The sequence below is a fragment of the Hypomesus transpacificus genome, unplaced genomic scaffold (assembly GCF_021917145.1).
Source record: "Hypomesus transpacificus isolate Combined female unplaced genomic scaffold, fHypTra1 scaffold_211, whole genome shotgun sequence".
Taxonomy (NCBI): Eukaryota; Metazoa; Chordata; class Actinopteri; order Osmeriformes; family Osmeridae; genus Hypomesus; species Hypomesus transpacificus.
Window position 1 is genome coordinate 140,130 of NW_025813750.1, and position 20,283 is coordinate 160,412.

A 20,283-nucleotide genomic window follows, 5' to 3' on the forward strand; every position below is an offset into this window, starting at 1 on the left:
TTTTTTAGGAAGGTAATTGGGAGGCCAGAGAACAACACATTGCAGTAGTCCAATCGGGACGTAACAAAAGCATGTATTAGTTTTTCAGCATCATCCTTTGAGAGGAATTTTCGTATTTTGGCAATATTACGTAGATGGAAAAATGCTGTTCTGGTGATTTGCTTAATATGGTACTCAAACGAAATGTCTGGGTCCATTGTGACTCCCAGATTTTTTACCAGCTGGCTTTGAGATACTTTGACGCCGTCTAAGTCTAAGGTTAGATGGGATAAATTATTTCGGTGTTTTTTCGGACCAAAAATTTGAACCTCGGTTTTATCCGAATTAAGAAGAAGGAAATTTGCAGTCATCCAAGTTTTCAACCCGGAAACACAGGTTTCCATAGCATGTGGAAATTCTCCCGGCTTTATAGACATGTATAGCTGAGTATCATCTGCATAGCAGTGAAAATCTACCCCAAAACTTCTAATTATGTTTCCTAAAGGCAACATATAGAGTGAAAATAACAGAGGGCCTAAAACTGAACCCTGTGGTACTCCGTATTTTACAATGGAGCTCCTGGATGAGCAACCATCATAGTGGACATATTGTGATCAGATAGATACGATCTGCTTTCTTGGGGCATCGTAGGTATAGTGGCTACATCACCAGACAATACAAACCATGAAGAGGCATTTCGTCTCTTGTCACGGTCGAACACATCCAGATTAGGCCAAGTGTTCCAAACTCGCCAGAAGTATAAACCAGGTTTGGGTTAATCTATTACTAGTTCAGTACAGATACGTTTTGGGAGAAGCTCGGGTTGCCAACAGCTGACAACGGGGTAGCGTGGCCGAGCGGTCCAAGGCGCTGGATTTAGGCTCCAGTCTTTCTGGAGGCGTGGGTTCGAATTCCACCGCTGCCAGTTTTGCAGGGTGCTAACGCCGTCTCGTTGCTTTCACGTCAGTAAGTGGGTTTGAAAGGTGAACTGTGGCTCGACGTGTCGTGTTTTCGTTGATGCTTTCTTGGGGCATCGTAGGTATAGTGGCTCCATCCGCATACAATACAAACCGTGAAGAGGCATTTCGTCTCCTGTGACGGTCGAACACATCCAGATTAGGCCAAGTGTTCCAAACTCGACAGAAGCATTAACCAGGTTTGGGGAAATCTGTTACTAGTTCAGTTTCGATCAGTTTTGGGAAAAGCTCGGGTGGCCAACGGCTGACAACGGGGTAGCTTGGCCGAGCGGTCCAAGGCGCTGGATTTAAGCTCCAGTCTCTCTGGAGGCGTGGGTTCGAATCCCACCAGAGCCACATTTGTAGGGTGCTAACGCCGTCTCGTTGCTTTCATGTCAGTAAGTGGGTTTGAAAGGTGAACTGTGGCTCGACGTGTTGTGTTTTCGTTGATGCTTTCTTGGGGCATCGTAGGTATAGTGGCTCCATCACCAGACAATACAAAGTGTGAGAGGCATTTCGTCTCTTGTGACGGTCGAGCACATCCGGATTAGGCCAAGTGTTCCAAACTCGACAGAAGTATAAACCAGGTTTATGGCAATCTCTTACTAGTTGGACGTCAGTAGGTGGTGTGAAAAATCGAACCGTGGCTCGAAAAGCTGTGCAATCATGGAGGATGTCGTGGGCATTGGTGGTATAGTGGCAAGCATAGCTGCCTTCCAAGCAGTTGACCCGGGTTCGATTCCCGGCCAATGCAGAACCTTGAGAAAGATGTGTTTTATCTGGTGCCATTCCACTGCTTGCGGGCATTAGATATAGTCACGTGAGCTCCTGGACGATCGATCAGCTTCGGTTCGAGCTCGGCTGGCAACAGCTGACAACGGGGGGGTAGCGTGGCCGAGCGGTCCAAGGCGCTGGATAAAGGCTCCAGTCTCTCTGGAGGCGTGGGTTCGAATCCCACCAGAGCCACTTTTGTAGGGTGCTAACGCCGTCTCGTTGCTTTCACGTCAGTAAGTGGGTTTGAAAGGTGAACTGTGGCTCGACGTGTTGTGTTTTCGTTGATGCTTTCTTGGGGCATCGTAGGTATAGTGGCTCCATCCGCATACAATACAAACCGTGAAGAGGCATTTCGTCTCCTGTGACGGTCAAACACATCCAGATTAGGCCAAGTGTTCCAAACTCGACAGAAGCATTAACCAGGTTTGGGGAAATCTGTTACTAGTTCAGTATCGATCAGTTTTGTGAAAAGCTCAGGTGGCCAACGGCTGACAACGGGGTAGCTTGGCCGAGCGGTCCAAGGTGCTGGATTTAAGCTCCAGTCTCTCTGGAGGCGTGGGTTTGAATCCCACCACTGCCACTTTTGTAGGGTGCTAACGCCGTCTCCTTGCTTTCACGTCAGTAAGTGGGTTTGAAAGGTGAACTGTGGCTCGACGTGTTGTGTTTTCGTTGATGCTTTCTTGGGGCATCGTAGGTATAGTGGCTACATCACCAGACAATACAAACCATGAAGAGGCATTTCGTCTCTTGTCACGGTCGAACACATCCAGATTAGGCCAAGTGTTCCAAACTCGCCAGAAGTATAAACCAGGTTTGGGTTAATCTATTACTAGTTCAGTACCGATACGTTTTGGGAGAAGCTCGGGTTGCCAACAGCTGACAACGGGGTAGCGTGGCCGAGCGGTCCAAGGCGCTGGATTTAGGCTCCAGTCTTTCTGGAGGCGTGGGTTCGAATCCCACCGCTGCCAGTTTTGCAGGGTGCTAACGCCGTCTCGTTGCTTTCACGTCAGTAAGTGGGTTTGAAAGGTGAACTGTGGCTCGACGTGTTGTGTTTTCGTTGATGCTTTCTTGGGGCATCGTAGGTATAGTGGCTCCATCCGCATACAATACAAACCGTGAAGAGGCATTTCGTCTCCTGTGACGGTCAAACACATCCAGATTAGGCCAAGTGTTCCAAACTCGACAGAAGCATTAACCAGGTTTGGGGAAATCTGTTACTAGTTCAGTATCGATCAGTTTTGTGAAAAGCTCAGGTGGCCAACGGCTGACAACGGGGTAGCTTGGCCGAGCGGTCCAAGGTGCTGGATTTAAGCTCCAGTCTCTCTGGAGGCGTGGGTTTGAATCCCACCACTGCCACTTTTGTAGGGTGCTAACGCCGTCTCCTTGCTTTCACGTCAGTAAGTGGGTTTGAAAGGTGAACTGTGCCTCGACGTGTTGTGTTTTCGCTGCTGCTTTCTTGGGGCATCGTAGGTATAGTGGCTCCATCACCAGACAATACGAAGTGTGAGAGGCATTTCGTCTCTTGTGACGGTCGAGCACATCCGGATTAGGCCAAGTGTTCCAAACTCGACAGAAGTATAAACCAGTTTTAGGGCAATCAATTAGTATTTGGACGTCAGTAGGTGGTGTGAAAAGTCGAACCGTGGCTCGAAATGCTGTGCGATCATGGAGGATGTCGTGGGCATTGGTGGTATAGTGGCAAGCATAGCTGCCTTCCAAGCAGTTGACCCGGGTTCGATTCCCGGCCAATGCAGAACCTTGAGAAAGATGTGTTTTATCTGGTGTCATTCCACTGCTTGCGGGCATTAGATATAGTCACGTGAGCTCCTGGACGATCGATCAGCTTCGGTTTGAGCTCGGGTGGCCAACAGCTGACTACGGGGTAGCTTGGCCAAGCGGTCCAAGGCGCTGGATTTAGGCTCCAGTCTCTCCGGAGGCGTGGGTTTGAATCCCACCGCTGCCAGTTTTGCAGGGTGCTAACGCCGTCTCCTTGCTTTCACGTCAGTAAGTGGGTTTGAAAGGTGAACTGTGGCTCGATGTGTTGTGTTTTTGTTGATGCTTTCTTGGGGCATCGTAGGTATAGTGGCTCCATCCGCATACAATACAAACCGTGAAGAGGCATTTCGTCTCCTGTGACGGTCGAACACATCCAGATTAGGCCAAGTGTTCCAAACTCGACAGAAGCATTAACCAGGTTTGGGGAAATCTGTTACTAGTTCAATATCGATCAGTTTTGGGAAAAGCTCGGGTGGCCAACGGCTGACAACGGGGTAGCTTGGCCAAGCGGTCCAAGGCGCTGGATTTAAGCTCTAGTCTCTCTGGAGGCGTGGGTTTGAATCCCACCACTGCCACTTTTGTAGGGTGCTAACGCCGTCTCCTTGCTTTCACGTCAGTAAGTGGGTTTGAAAGGTGAACTGTGCCTCGACGTGTTGTGTTTTCGCTGCTGCTTTCTTGGGGCATCGTAGGTATAGTGGCTCCATCCGCATACAATACAAACCGTGAAGAGGCATTTCGTCTCCTGTGACGGTCGAACACATCCAGATTAGGCCAAGTGTTCCAAACTCGACAGAAGCATTAACCAGGTTTGGGGAAATCTGTTACTAGTTCAGTATCGATCAGTTTTGGGAAAAGCTCGGGTGGCCAACGGCTGACAACGGGGTAGCTTGGCCGAGCGGTCCAAGGCGCTGGATTTAAGCTCCAGTCTCTCTGGAGGCGTGGGTTCGAATCCCACCACTGCCACTTTTGTAGGGTGCTAGCGCCGTCTCCTTGCTTTCACGTCAGTAAGTGGGTTTGAAAGGTGAACTGTGCCTCGACGTGTTGTGTTTTTGTTGCTGCTTTCTTGGGGCATCGTAGGTATAGTGGCTACATCACCAGACAATACAAACCATGAAGAGGCATTTCGTCTCTTGTCACGGTCGAACACATCCAGATTAGGCCAAGTGTTCCAAACTCGCCAGAAGTATAAACCAGGTTTGGGGCAATCTATTACTAGTTCAGTACAGATAAGTTTTGGGAGAAGCTCGGGTTGCCAACAGCTGACAACGGGGTAGCGTGGCCGAGCGGTCCAAGGCGCTGGATTTAGGCTCCAGTCTCTCCGGAGGCGTGGGTTCGAATCCCACCGCTGCCAATTTTGCAGGGTGCTAACGCCGTCTCCTTGCTTTCACGTCAGTAAGTGGGTTTGAAAGGTGAACTGTGGCTCGACTTGTTGTGTTTTCGTTGATGCTTTCTTGGGGCATCGTAGGTATAGTGGCTACATCACCAGACAATACAAACCATGAAGAGGCATTTCGTCTCTTGTCACGGTCGAACACATCCAGATTAGGTCAAGTGTTCCAAACTCGCCAGAAGTATAAACCAGGTTTGGGTTAATCCATTACTAGTTCAGTACAGATACGTTTTGGGAAAAGCTCGGGTGGCCAACGGCTGACAACGGGGTAGCTTGGCGGAGCGGTCCAAGGCGCTGGATTTAGGCTCCAGTCTCTCTGGAGGCGTGGGTTCGAATCCCACCAGAGCCACTATTGTAGGGTGCTAACGCCGTCTCGTTGCTTTCACGTCAGTAAGTGGGTTTGAAAGGTGAACTGTGGCTCGACGTGTTGTGTTTTCGTTGATGCTTTCTTGGGGCATCGTAGGTATAGTGGCTCCATCCGCATACAATACAAACCGTGAAGAGGCATTTCGTCTCCTGTGACGGTCGAACACATCCAGATTAGGCCAAGTGTTCCAAACTCGACAGAAGCATTAACCAGGTTTGGGGAAATCTGTTACTAGTTCAGTATCGATCAGTTTTGGGTAAAGCTTGGGTGGCCAACGGCTGACAACGGGGTAGCTTGGCCGAGCGGTCCAAGGCGCTGGATTTAAGCTCCAGTCTCTCTGGAGGCGTGGGTTCAAATCCCACCACTGCCACTTTTTTAGGGTGCTAGCGCCGTCTCCTTGCTTTCACGTCAGTAAGTGGGTTTGAAAGGTGAACTGTGCCTCGACGTGTTGTGTTTTTGTTGCTGCTTTCTTGGGGCATCGTAGGTATAGTGGCTACATCACCAGACAATACAAACCATGAAGAGGCATTTCGTCTCTTGTCACGGTCGAACACATCCAGATTAGGCCAAGTGTTCCAAACTCGCCAGAAGTATAAACCAGGTTTGGATTAATCTATTACTAGTTCAGTACAGATACGTTTTGGGAAAAGCTCGGGTGGCCAACGGCTGACAACGGGGTAGCTTGGCGGAGCGGTCCAAGGCGCTGGATTTAGGCTCCAGTCTCTCTGGAGGCGTGGGTTCGAATCCCACCAGAGCCACTTTTGTAGGGTGCTAACGCCGTCTCGTTGCTTTCACGTCAGTAAGTGGGTTTGAAAAGGTGAGCTGTGGCTCGACGTGTTGTGTTTTCGTTGATGCTTTCTTGGGGCATCGTAGGTATAGTGGCTACATCACCAGACAATACAAACCATGAAGAGGCATTTCGTCTCTTGTCACGGTCGAACACATCCAGATTAGGCCAAGTGTTCCAAACTCGCCAGAAGTATAAACCAGGTTTGGGTTAATCTATTACTAGTTCAGTACAGATACGTTTTGGGAGAAGCTCGGGTTGCCAATAGAGGTTTGTATTGTCTGGTGATGTAGCCACTATACCTACGATGCCCCAAGAGAGCATCAACGAAAACACAACACGTCGAGCCACAGTTCACCTTTCAAACCCACTTACTGACGTGAAAGCAAGGAGACGGCGTTAGCACCCTACAAAAGTGGCTCTGGTGGGATTCGAACCCACGCCTCCAGAGAGACTGGAGCCTAAATCCAGCGCCTTGGACCGCTCCGCCAAGCTAACCCGTTGTCAGCCGTTGGCCACCCGAGCTTTTCCCAAAACGTATCTGTACTGAACTAGTAATAGATTAACCCAAACCTGGTTTATACTTCTGGCGAGTTTGGAACACTTGGCCTAATCTGGATGTGTTCGACCGTGACAAGAGACGAAATGCCTCTTCATGGTTTGTATTGTCTGGTGATGTAGCCACTATACCTACGATGCCCCAAGAAAGCAGCAACAAAAACACAACGAGGCACAGTTCACCTTTCAAACCCACTTACTGACGTGAAAGCAAGGAGACGGCGCTAGCACCCTACAAAAGTGGCAGTGGTGGGATTCGAACCCACGCCTCCAGAGAGACTGGAGCTTAAATCCAGCGCCTTGGACCGCTCGGCCAAGCTACCCCGTTGTCAGCCGTTGGCCACCCGAGCTTTTCCCAAAACTGATCGATACTGATCGATATCAACGACCGCACAACATGTCGAAACACAGCTCACCTTTTCAAACCCACTTACTGACGTGACGTTGCTTTGGGGCAATCTGTCACTAGTTGGACGTCAGTAGGTGGTGTGAAAAGTCGAACCATGGCTCGAAATGCTGTGCGATCATGGAGGCTGTTGTGGGCGATCCCTCTCAACCCCTCCCCTAACACCCCCCCACACTCCCTTCTCACTCCCCGCCACCCCCCACTCCACCCCCGCCACCCCCCAACCCCTTTTTTACCCTCTCTTTTGTCCAGTCCGCCACCTTGCCAGCCTCATCGCCTTTTCAGTCACCTACAAACACACGAACAAAAGAAATAATTAGCACACACATAGCAACACCAACAGAACAACACACCACAGACACTCCACTTCTCAACACATTACAGTTTTTATCGATTGCTAACACACATTTTTTGAAAGCCTACCCCGATTTCTCAAAACTCTAAACACAAACCCCAAAACCACTCACACAAAATTCAAAAAACTTCATAACTCCTGCAAAATGCTACTTTGGTTTCAAAACAATGTTATGTCACCTCAAAATGGTATTTTGGTTTCATACAACAAACACATACTATTATTTGAGTAGACTTTTCAAGCATCGATTGAACACTGATGTACTCAATTGAAAACACTACGATGAATGGGAAAACACCATGTATGAAGGCCTTATCAGGAGCATTTTGCCTTTTCATGTTCAGTGATACCATAGGCTTACTTAGGCTTAGTACATATTGTTATACTGTAAAATGTTTTTACTCCAATATGAAACAACACACAAATATACAGTAACAAAAATATTTATTTGTTTCAAAAGTGAAATAAAGAATAGGCCAGTACAGTCAACAACAAAGAAGAAAAGTAAAATAAAAAAATATATATACTGTAAAACACTGTAAAAAAGGAGGACAAAATAATTAGGCTGCGTCCTGTTTTCGGATCCTGTCTGGCCAGAGGACCTCATCAACATCACAGGCTATGTTCTCTCTGGCCAGACAGCGGGGAAAGTAACGCCTGGTGTGGCGAATCCAGCCCTGAAAGGCCTCAGGGCTATATTGCCACATGCCTCCTCCATGGCCTGTATCAGGGGCATCTGCGCCTGCGGATTGCGTTCGTATACCTTCCATCTCCAGGCAGAAAAAAACTCCTCTATTGCGTTTAGAAATGGAGAGTATGGTGGGAGGGGAAGCACCAAAAACCGTGGGTGGTTGGTGAACCAATCATCAGAGCAGCCCGGTGGAAACTTACATTGTCCCAGATAACAACATACCTGGGCTGCTCTGCATGGACTATTTGGTCGGGTGGAATAAGTGTGTTGTGGAGTGTGTCCAGGAATATGAGGAGACGGGCAGTGTTGTAGGGGCCAATGATTGAGTGGTGATGGAGGATGCCGTTGTGGTTTATGGCAGCACACAGAGTGATATTCCCTCCCCGCTGGCCAGGGACATTGATAATGGCGCGTTGTCCAATGATGTTTCTGCCCCTGCGCCTTGTTTTGGAGAGGTTGAAACCAGCCTCATCAATATAAATAAATGTATTTGACTCCTCAGCTGCCTCTAGCTCAAGAACTCTCTGAAACAAACATGACAATATTACAGTAGTTATCAGAAATAGGCCTACACATTGTTGTAAAACACTTGAAAATACTGTAACATTGAATTGGATTACAATATAGTCCACTAATGTGTCAGTGCTACAGTAATAGGACGCAATCAGCTGTAAGAATATATAGAGTAAGACTTACTTGCACATAGTCATGGCGCAAATCTTTGACTCCGTCAGAGTTTCTGTTGAACGGCACTCTGTATATCTGCTTCATTCTTAGTGCGTTCCGCCTCAGAACACGGTCCACTGTAGCCTAGCCAACTGTGAGAATGTTGGGGAATGTGACTTGGTCATTGATTATTGTATTCCTTATTTGTCTTATGGTTAATGCGTTATTTGCCACAACCATGTTGACTATTGCTGTTTCCTGTGCTTCTGAGAAGGTATGCTCCCTCCCACCACGCCAGGGTAATCTTTCAGTTCTGCAAAATGTACAAATACAGAACAATGGAAAATACTCTAAATACAAAAATACAACCGTTTTTCTGTCATAGTAGGCCTAGTATTTCTTATCTATTTTCTCTCCTGAACGTCCGTATGATGGATGCAACGGAGTAGCGGCTAATATTTGGTTGCACCCTCTGGCCTGCCTCCTGCATGGTCAAACCATGGTTCACGACATGGTTGACCACTGTGGCCCGAATTTCATCAGTGATTACTGCTCTCCTTCCACCTCTTCCTCCTCCTCGTCCGCCTCCTCCCCTTACTCCTCTGCCTCTCTGTAATGCTTGTGCTTCCATGTCGTTCATTGCTCTCCAAACCAGGAGCTCACCTATGTCCCTTCTATTGCTAAAACCTTGATTATAAATTGCACAACAGCCTTGGAAATTGAAGTTTTATTAATTGAATAACAATGTGTTCTGTCTGAAAACAAGGAGCTTTTGGCATGGATGAAGTGTTAAAAATAAAGAGGATTGTGTGTTGTGTTTTGAGGAAAGTGTGGCTCGCAATTGAAATTTGTGTCTAAAGCAGCAAAATGTGTTTATAGTTCAGCAGAATTGGTTAAAAGAGTTGGCACATGAGTTACAAGTTGTGGTGATTGTGTCATATATTCCTATTTTTGTGTGTTAGCAATCGATAAAAACTGTAACATCTCCAGAATTCCCACTCCTCCCCAGAGTCACTCACGCATACAAGTATACACTCAACTTAGGCCCACGTACATCCCAGATCCCCCTTCGGGCCACCACACTCAGGACTCCCCCTACATTAGCCACCAAGTCCCTCACTCAGTCCCACTTCAAAAAACAAACCCACTTCCCCTCCAACACACATACACATACACGGGGAGCTTTCTCCACAGAGTCAAGCTTCCCCTCCCCTGTAGGTCACCGAGATTCCCCCTCATTAGTCTCCCCCATTCCTCAAAAACCTGGCCCAGACATTATGAAACACCCATTAACCCCTTCCTTTTTCCCCCTCCCCCAGGCGCCGAGCAGGAGAGTCCCCAAAAAAACAGGCCCTCATTGCAGGCTAACATGATGAAAGGGCACCTAAAAGGCAAATCACTTTTGGAAAAAGCCTGCTCTGAGCCCTCCCCTTTCCACCCTACCAAGGGGCCTGTGGGGGACTCTCCACGACTTGGCGCCTTAGCACACACATCCCTACAGCCATCACACACCTCTCAGCTCCCATCACAAGGCCAAACCACCTCCCAACACACCCATAAACAATTTCAACCATCCTACGCGCAAGGTGGCGGACTGGACTATCAAAGGCATGAAGTCCCACCTATTCATTGGGGATTCCAATCTAAACAGAATCCCCCCTTTCCAGAACCCTAGGGCACAGGTGGATAGCTACCCTGGGGCCACCTTCAACCATTTCCAAAAAGTCTTGGAAAAAACAAACGTACACCCACACACAGAGGTGGTGGTCCACTCGGTGGGTCTCAACAATAAGGACCTCGACCCATACCAGACATCACGCAAACAGTTAGCTAACATGTACAGGGAAGCCAAGAGCACTTTCCCCAACGCCACCATCTATGTCCCCATCATAAACAACTCGCCACTCCTCCCCCCACAACAGAAACAAAACATTAAGATAATAAATGGATATATTAGCACACATCTACCCACACTCCTCGAAATACCTCATGACACATTCTACACCACTAGGGACACTATTCACTGGACATCGGAAACAGCAGCGGCAATATTTTCACACTGGTGTGCACAGTTAAATTTATAATCACTCCTACTCACAACCCAGACACCTTTAACATCACCACACATTTATCAACAACACACGCACCTACCTCCCCGCCCCCCAGCCCCCTCATGCACCACTATCAACCAACTCTAACATTTTGAATTTATCTAAAACATTTCACCCATCACAAACACAAGTAGCACTACTGGAGAGAGGCCTCACCTTTGTGCCCCGCCCCACCACTTTTGACCAGGAGGAACTTCAAAGGGATATACACAAATACCATAGACAACTTAAAATACTAGACTATTTTGACTACACTGTTAGTGACAACCACCTGCCATTTATCAATCCCTCCCCCATCACATCAGGACCCTTATCAAGACGGACAGAAGGACACTACGAGACCACAACACACAGACGGACAGACAGGACAACCTCACCACCACACTCCAAGAATCACTACAAACACTTACAACAACCCACACATAGTCATCAAACCAGCGGACAAAGGATCCAAGATAGTCATTTTAGATAACTACCAATGCATTTTTGAAGCAAATAGGCAATTAAACAACAGCATACATTATAAAAGCATACCGGACAGCATACAACCACAGACACAGGTGAAACTCAGGACCATCATCAAATCACTCTACGACAGACGTCACATCACAGCCAAGCAACGGGACTACTTATACGGACCTGACACACCACGACAAAGACTCTTTTACTTACTCCCCAAGATCCATAAAGAACCGGACACCTGGACCATCCCCTTTGAAGTTCCTCCTGGCAGACCCATAGTATCGGATTGTAACAGCGAATCTTACAACATCTCGGAATACATCGACTACTACATCAACCCTTTATCCACCCATCACCCTAGCTATCTTAAAGACACATATCACTTTTTAGAGAAGCTCAAAACCATTGCCGTTCCCTCCCACACACACATCTTTCCCATCGATGTTGACAGCCTGTACACCAACATTAACACCACAATGGGTGTACAGGCTGTCAAGTCCCTATTTCAAAAGCACCCAGACAACAATAGACCGGACCAGGACATTTTACAGTTATTACAAATTAGCTTAGACAATAATGATTTCTTATTTAACAATAAACATTACTTGCAAATAATGGGAACGGCTATGGGAAAAAAGTTTGCCCCCGCATATGCTAACATTTACATGGATGAGTGGGAGAGAGAAGCACTGTCAAAGTGTCCACTGCAACCATCATTCTACTTCAGGTTTTTAGACGATATCATAGGAGCATGGCCACACGACATCAAACACTTTACGGAGTTCATACACATACTTAACTCACACCATCCATCCATCATGGTGAAATACATCATTGACCCACAACAGATTCACTTTTTGGACACCACAGTTTATTTTCACACGATAAACGCAACACATAAGACACTTCAGACACGCGTATATTTCAAACCCACAGACACACACGCACTACTACATAAACATAGTTATCACCCCAAGCACACATTTAAAGGTATCGTCAAATCACAGATCATCCGGTTTCATAGAATATCGTCTCACAAAGACGATTTACACATAGCCATTCAAACACTTTCACTCACTCAGGCAAAGGGGATATTCCAAGAGGTTTCTGCGCACCATCAAAAACGACACTTTGGCAGCTCTCTCTCCCACTCAGCCCGCACACACATCCAACACAACAAACAACGACACACACACTACCAACACACACACACAACACACACGTCAGACATTTCAAATACAGCCAACAGTACACACACAACCTGCAGCAGAGTCCCTCCCCCTCCTGTCCCTCCCCTCCCCCCCAAATCCTCTCCCTTACCCTACACCGGGTTTGCATCCTGTATCCTCCCCCAACCCCCCTCCTAACCCTAAACTTTCCCAGGGCCCTGCTACAGTACCCCACCCAACACCCCGCTACTACCCCATCTTTAATTCCACCCGCAGTCATAGTCACCAACCCCACCCTCCCCTTAGCCCCACTCCTCCCCCTCCCAAAACTATACCCAACCTGTTCCCTACCCTAACCACAACACCTCGGATCCCGCGCCTAACCCCAACCCTCCCTGTAACCCCACCCCCCCTCCTTTTAATACCATAGGTAGACCCAACCTGACTTTTAACCCTAATCCCAACCTCCCCGACCCCACGCCCAACCCTAACTCCCCCTTTAACATCTCCGCGGACCCGCCCTTTAACCCCATCCCGGAATCACCCCCCCCCCTTTAACCCTTCCTTTCCTCCCACCGCCCCGGCTACCCCACACACAACCGGCACTGACCTAGACCCACCTAAAATCATAATTCCCTTAGTTACGACATTCTCACATAGAAAACGCCCACTGCAACATGCATTCAAACACAACTTCACCACAGCTCAACACACATACCCTCCACTTAAACCATATAGGATCATCTCCGCATATAGAAAAAATAAAAGTTTTAAGGATATTCTCATACATACCAAATTCAGCAATATGCCCCCTCCAATAACCAAACCTCACACACTGCACTACAAGAACAGGAAATTCATTACAAACCCCCATAGCCACACATCGGCTCCAGTCCCGGACAGCTTCACCCTACAAACCTCCATTGTGGTTTACATCATCACCTGCACCCTCTGCCATAAACACTACGTAGGAGAAACCGGAGCTTCAATAGACATTAGGCTGAAACAACACCTGAACAACATCTCACGGGCACACCTACAAACAACACTGGTCACACACTTCCAGAAGCACCCCGTCACTCACCTCATCATATCTGGTGTGGAGTCGGGGTCCGGGTGGTCCAGTGGACAGCGGAAGCATGCCGAAATAAAATGGATCACACAGCTGAACACAATTACACCCCTGGGACTGAATGAGAAAACATAAAACTCTTATTTTCACACAGGACCAGTTTAATTTAATAAATAAAGTGTATACATATTTTTTCATGGCAATTCTGTTGATGTATAGTTCATTCTGGTACTGACTATACAAGACCCACACACATACACACATCAGGTCCATACACATACATCTACACCCTCACACAGAGGCTCGAATAAACACACACACATAGTTTACCTTCTTACTTATTCACATACAGCCCCACACAGACACATAGACTCACATACTAAAAAACATTGCAACAACACTTACCTTGATCTCCATCTTTAGCACCCTCCACTTATTCATTGCTACACAGCACCTGTAAAAAACACTCACACATACTTACCTGCACACACATAGATTTACACATTAAAAAAGTAATTTCAACAACACTTACCTTGATCCTGAAATCCACAACACCATCCACTCATCCAGCACCACACAGCACCTGTTAAAAAACAAACGCATGATTCTACAACACATCCATTTGCATTTCTACCCTTTTCATTTCAATTTCAATTAGCTTAACAACACAGTAATAATAGGCCCGTGCTCTTTAAGACCATCCAGTTTTTCTTTTAACCCTACCCAAACTATGCAATAAGGGACAAACTACAGACTAGTCCTGGAGGAGTGGCCATCAACACTGATTTTCCCTCTGTACCCAGCATTCTGCATGTTGAGACTCTCACTCACTTTAACCCTATTTCTATGGAAGCATTCATCAAGCTGATAGATTCCTCGAAACCCACTAGCTGCCTTCTTGATCCCCTCCCTGCCAAACTTTGTAGGGAACTTCTCCATATTATTGGACCGCCCATGCTTAGTATTATTAATGAATCTATTGTAACTGGACAAGTCCCTGACGATTTCAAACAAGCTATTATCAAGCCCCTTCTTAAAAAACCAAACCTGGACCCAGGTTGTCTTAGCAATTACAGGCCCATTTCAAATTTGCCATCTCTCTCCAAAATTTTGGAAAAAGCTGTGGCAAAACAGCTCACTGAGCACCTCTCCTCAAATCAGCTCTATGAACCTCTCCAGTCTGGATTTCGTCTTCACCACAGCACTGAAACTGCATTAGCCAAGGTAGTCAATGATCTATTATTAGCCTCTGACGCGGGCTTTAGCTCTGTCCTTGTTCTTCTAGACCTAAGTGCAGCTTTTGACACTGTAGATCATGAGATTCTCCTGGAACGTGTGGAGAACTATGTTGGGATTTCTGGTACTTCACTTCAGTGGTTCAGATCGTATCTATCTGATAGATCACAATATGTCCACTATGATGGTTGCTCATCCAGGAGCTCCATTGTAAAATACGGAGTACCACAGGGTTCAGTTTTAGGCCCTCTGTTATTTTCACTCTATATGTTGCCTTTAGGAAACATAATTAGAAGTTTTGGGGTAGATTTTCACTGCTATGCAGATGATACTCAGCTATACATGTCTATAAAGCCGGGAGAATTTCCACATGCTATGGAAACCTGTGTTTCCGGGTTGAAAACTTGGATGACTGCAAATTTCCTTCTTCTTAATTCGGATAAAACCGAGGTTCAAATTTTTGGTCCGAAAAAACACCGAAATAATTTATCCCATCTAACCTTAGACTTAGACGGCGTCAAAGTATCTCAAAGCCAGCTGGTAAAAAATCTGGGAGTCACAATGGACCCAGACCTTTCGTTTGAGTACCATATTAAGCAAATCACCAGAACAGCATTTTTCCATCTACGTAATATTGCCAAAATACGAAAATTCCTCTCAAAGGATGATGCTGAAAAACTAATACATGCTTTTGTTACGTCCCGATTGGACTACTGCAATGTGTTGTTCTCTGGCCTCCCAATTACCTACCTAAAAAACTTACAGCGGGTGCAAAATGCTGCTGCTAGACTATTGACTAAAACTAGAAAGTTTGATCATATAACATCGACTCTTATCTCTTTACACTGGCTCCCTATCCAAGCCAGAGCTGATTTCAAAGTTCTACTACTAACTTACAAATCTCCGCATGGATTGGCACCACTGTACCTCTCTGGTCTCCTTGCACCCTATTGCCCCACAAGGACTCTAAGATCTCAAAATGCTGGCTATCTGGTAATACCCAAAGTTAAGAAAAAAACTGCTGGAGGTAGGGCGTTCTCATATAGAGCACCTCTTCTTTGGAACAAATTACCCATCTCAATTAAGGAAGGTTGTTCCACAACCCCGCCCCCGATGCCTAAACTTAACCGGGCCTCTATTGACCTCTGACCTCTACCTATTCCAACCCCTACAGTCTTGTTTATTCTTAAAACTTAACCACCTCTCAGCATGCTCCTTCGTGACCCCTTAACTCTCTTGTCCACTCCTACTTCACTTCTGTACACCCATCATACAACACTTCTCACAAACACACACACCCCCTCTGTGTGTCTCTTTCCCACTGAACTTAATGCCACTGTATTTTCATTCCAGATTACCACGGTCCATCCATCCAGGTATATACTGTTGTCTCCCCCCCATCCCTCTCTCTCCTCTGCCTCCCCCCCCTCTCTCTCTCTCTCTCTCGCTCCTTCTCAAATCTTTTCCCTAGCTTTGTTAAGTATGATTACCGATTTTGGTAGACCACTGGAGGCCACCTGGGAGGCAAGGGATGCGCCCTTGAATTATTTTCGCATTTCCAGGCGGCCTCTGTTGATCTGTAGTCGTAGGACGGCCCGATTTACCTGCTTCCCTCTTTCATTTGGCTAATCGCCTGACGAGTCCCAGCCTTGTACGGACGAAACCGGTAGCGATTCGGGGGCCTTCGCACCTGCTCTGTCTATTCTGGTCGGGATGTACAGGTAATCTCGATCCGGAGCGCGATGGTTCACATTTTTGGATTGCAAACTTTTTTTGGTCAAGTGATGAGCGCCTCTTACTCTGTGCCTCTCTCTCCCTCTCCCCATCCTGCTATGCCTCTCTCTCTCTCTCTCTTTTTGTTGACTTTCAATTTTGAAAAAAATATTTTTTGTTGTTAACCTTTTTCCCACAGCCACCAGATGGCGCTCATGCGCCTCTGCTTTGATAACCTCTCTTCCAGTTTTCCTCCCACTGATGACCTCTACTCTGCGGACAGCCGACCTTTGGTATAGTTATTTTCTCTTTCAGGTAGACCCCTTCTTAGCTTTTCATATTAGGTTAGCTACTCGGCCAGGTATGACACGCACTCACTCACACACACACACACGCACCCAACACTAGCCTTCCAATCCTTGGCTTGTAGTCTCCGCTGTTGCCTGGTAGTCCACTTTGTTGGTATCATCCCTCTTGTCTTGTTTTTCCTCTCTTCCCCCCCCTCCCTCCTCCCTCTCCCCTCCACCCCTCAACAGCATGTCCCGCCCTATCCGTCCCCACGGGACCGCGTCTCGACGCACCTCCGCCTCCCAGCCCTACCCCTCTCACCCACCACGCCCTCATACCCCCGCCCCTCTATTGCCCCCTCTCACGCCATCCCCCGCCTCCCTTTCTGCGCCCACACCCCCTCCGCTTCTCCAAGCGCCTAGAGGCCAATGGGTTCTGCACAGAAACCCTCCCGCTCCTCTCCCCTTCTACTTCACTGACCACCGCTGGCTCTAGGCCCTTGTCCCTGATCCCTACCACCTCTGCCTCCTCTGCCACTCACACCGCCCCGACTCCCACCTCTGTCACCTGCCCCCCCCTCATGTCCCTCACAACCCGCCCCACCCTGACTCTCAGGAGGGCTAGACACACCTCTTTCGGGATGACGGCAGCATGCACCAGAACCCCGCGCCCGCTTCCCCTATACACCCGCCATGACCACGGAGGCTTTAAGCACCTCTGGACCCTGACTCCCACCAGGAGCACGATTATCATGGGGGACTACAACCTCCACCGCCTCCCTTCTATTGGGAGTCCTCACGTCCAAGTGGACTGCTACCCAGGAGCTACATTTTGCCATGCAGCTAACATCCTGAGTAACACTAGAACACCGGTTGGACACGTTACCCGTGTTATCCTGGCCTTTGGCCTTAACAAAAGGTCAACGCCCTTGGACCTCACCACCCGCCAGATACGGGATCTCTATTCCCGGGCCACCACTGCCTTTCCCTCTGCCTTCATCCTCCCCCTCATAAACGCCAACCCCACCCTAGCACGGGTGGAGAGAGACACCATCCATGCCATTAATGGCTACCTGGCCATGCAGGTTCCCACTATCCCCCTTCTCCCCTCCCACCTCTTTAATACGGACCCTGACAGGATCCACTGGACCACACACACGGCCAGTGCCATCCTTAACCACTGGTCCCTGTTCCTTAGTCAATAACCCTGACATTCCCCTACTGCCAACACGCCCATCTACCCCTGATTAGCTCCATCAGGGCATCCCATCAGGGTCTGGTCCCTAATTCATTCTCCAGGCTACCCCTTCACCATTTCCCCATCCACCTACATGCTCCCTTCGCCTGAGTGACCGCAGGCATACTTCTACCACCCCTAATATGTGTATACCTTTATATACACACTCACCCCCTTCACCCCACTACCCAGCCCCCACCGCCCTCTGCTTCTTCACATCAGTGACTGCTGGCATCCCCCACTACGCACCCCGTCCCTCACCCCCCTCATCTTCCCCACCAGTCCACATGCTCCCTCACCTCGGTGATTGCTGGCATCACCCAGAACAAAACCCCTCCCCTTCCTTCCCCTCCATTTTTCCCTCCCCCCCGCCCACCAGGACGGGACCTCCCATCATCATCACACATCATCCCTGAGGAGACGTGTGCCTCCAGAACCCTGAGGAGACGCGTACCTTTCATCCCTACAGAGACGCGTCCCCCCGTTTGGGGTTTGTGTTTGCCAAAAGGTCGCTGAGGACCCTCTTGGCTTCACTCCACATTCACCATTTACCTTTCCCCATGGTAACACCCTCTATTTGTCTCTTTATGTTGAATGTTGCTTGTATTAGATCAGGTGTTTTGGTCCTTGCATAGTTATCATGACTGGTTGATAGCATTAGCTTTCATATTGTCACTCTAGCTTTAGTCCTGTTCATTGGCATGTCTATTTGGATTAGGAGGAGTTATCCATGTTGCCTGATCTTTGTCTGCCTCAATTAATTTCCTTTCACCCTCCTTTTTCTCCCTCTCTCCTTCCTCCTTGGTGCCTCTCTGCTCTTAGTGTCAGGCATCGAGCTACCATAAGGTACTTTTTCTTGGGGATAAAAAAACATTAAATAAAAACATAAGACTTGTGCCAGTGCAACTCTAGCCCATGATTGGGCTAAGACCTTTTCACAAACCTAACCCAGCCAGAGCCTAGTCTAATGTTTTATTTTTTGGAAAATAATTTTAAATTCCCCCTTGCTCTATCTTTGGAGGTTTTAGATAGAAATTAAGTTATTGGTAACTTTTACTAAGAAGGTGTTGGGCCTAATTAAGCCTTAATTGAACACAAGAAGGTGTGAGGGGGGTATGGCAGATTGGCCAATTAGAAACCACAGGAAGTGGCCAAACCCCCTCCCCTTCTCCAGTACTTAACTTCCTGTCTGCCTCGTCCAACTCAATTCTCCTCTGAGGAAGCCTTGTGAAGGTGAAACGTTAGGAGCTTTCTCTTTTATTCTTTTACTCTTTTACTCAAGGGGGGCAAAAACTTTTAGAGTGCATTTTATCCTATGGTCTTATTCAGCGTGGACCCAGTCCATCTTTGAACTTTTTTTTAGTCCTTTGTTTTAAATAAACAGTTGCAGATTTTTGCACCCAGTACTTGCCACTTTATGAGCAGGGGAGAAAAAACCCTGGTTGGCTCAGTTCCCTCTTTGTGTGGGGTGAGTGTGTGTGTGGGTGTGCGGTGCACTTACCTTATTCCTGGTTTGGAACCTTTTGTTCAAAAAGCACAGTGTGCAGTTCTAAAGGGACTGACCAAGGAAGGGGCCATCTTTACCCTGCACAGGTGTCATTGGGGCAAAAAAAGACAACCCTTATAGTAAGGGCTCTTTTTAGAAAGGCTTTTCAAAAGGCCTATCATTTTCTATCTGCAATTTAAAGGACTAAATAGGAAAACACGATAGGTAGTAGATGCATTTTATTTGTCTGAACAATTTTTATTGAGAGATTTTAGACATACTTTTAGCAATTTTAGCGGTTTCAGTTTTACTAAGGAGTATGGAAGTGGGACCAACAGAAAATGGTGGAAATAAACCCAAATGCCTGAACATCCCACTGGCTAAAATATATTTAAAAATTCTCCAGGCCTTGTATCATACAGAGACACCCCCACCAAGGTGAAAATCAACACCAATAAGTGGTTAGAGGGGAACCTGGAAATTTTAAAATGTCATTATAAAGATATGTTGTTTTTTTTTTACTGGGTGACTTACCTGGGATGGATGAGGAGGCTCTTCGAATGGCGGTGGGCTGGGGAAGGTTGAGATACAAACGCAAATTCACAATATCATCAGTGAAAACATAGCGGGAATTACTCACCTCTCCAGGAGAAGATCCACCTTCTCCAGCCCACCGTCTGATGAGTCCAGAGGACTTTCCACAATTGCCTGCGTCCATGGATACGGGGGTCCTAACTCCAATAGAGGAGGACTCCGACACCAGTGTAGTCACCCAGGGGGATGGACACTTACCTTCAGTGGGAAC

At 47.5% G+C, this 20,283-nt stretch overlaps 10 non-coding genes across 10 annotated transcripts; 9 read left to right on the top strand and 1 right to left on the bottom strand.

The window, feature by feature from the left end:
- The first annotated feature begins 822 nt into the window (after positions 1-822).
- On the top strand, positions 823-904 carry trnal-uag. The gene has a single exon. It is a non-coding gene; the product is annotated as a tRNA-Leu (tRNA).
- A 306-nt stretch (positions 905-1,210) lies between these two features.
- trnal-uaa lies at positions 1,211-1,292 on the top strand. Its single transcript has one exon. It is a non-coding gene; the product is annotated as a tRNA-Leu (tRNA).
- Positions 1,293-1,617: 325 nt separating this feature from the next.
- trnag-ucc lies at positions 1,618-1,689 on the top strand. The gene has a single exon. It is a non-coding gene; the product is annotated as a tRNA-Gly (tRNA).
- A 134-nt stretch (positions 1,690-1,823) lies between these two features.
- trnal-aag lies at positions 1,824-1,901 on the top strand. Its single transcript has one exon. It is a non-coding gene; the product is annotated as a tRNA-Leu (tRNA).
- Positions 1,902-2,595: 694 nt separating this feature from the next.
- On the top strand, positions 2,596-2,677 carry trnal-uag. The gene has a single exon. It is a non-coding gene; the product is annotated as a tRNA-Leu (tRNA).
- A 713-nt stretch (positions 2,678-3,390) lies between these two features.
- Positions 3,391-3,462, top strand: trnag-ucc. Its single transcript has one exon. It is a non-coding gene; the product is annotated as a tRNA-Gly (tRNA).
- A 904-nt stretch (positions 3,463-4,366) lies between these two features.
- Positions 4,367-4,448, top strand: trnal-uaa. Its single transcript has one exon. It is a non-coding gene; the product is annotated as a tRNA-Leu (tRNA).
- Positions 4,449-4,754: 306 nt separating this feature from the next.
- On the top strand, positions 4,755-4,836 carry trnal-uag. Its single transcript has one exon. It is a non-coding gene; the product is annotated as a tRNA-Leu (tRNA).
- Positions 4,837-5,530: 694 nt separating this feature from the next.
- trnal-uaa lies at positions 5,531-5,612 on the top strand. Its single transcript has one exon. It is a non-coding gene; the product is annotated as a tRNA-Leu (tRNA).
- A 1,216-nt stretch (positions 5,613-6,828) lies between these two features.
- Positions 6,829-6,910, bottom strand: trnal-uaa. The gene has a single exon. It is a non-coding gene; the product is annotated as a tRNA-Leu (tRNA).
- Positions 6,911-20,283: the final 13,373 nt, after the last annotated feature.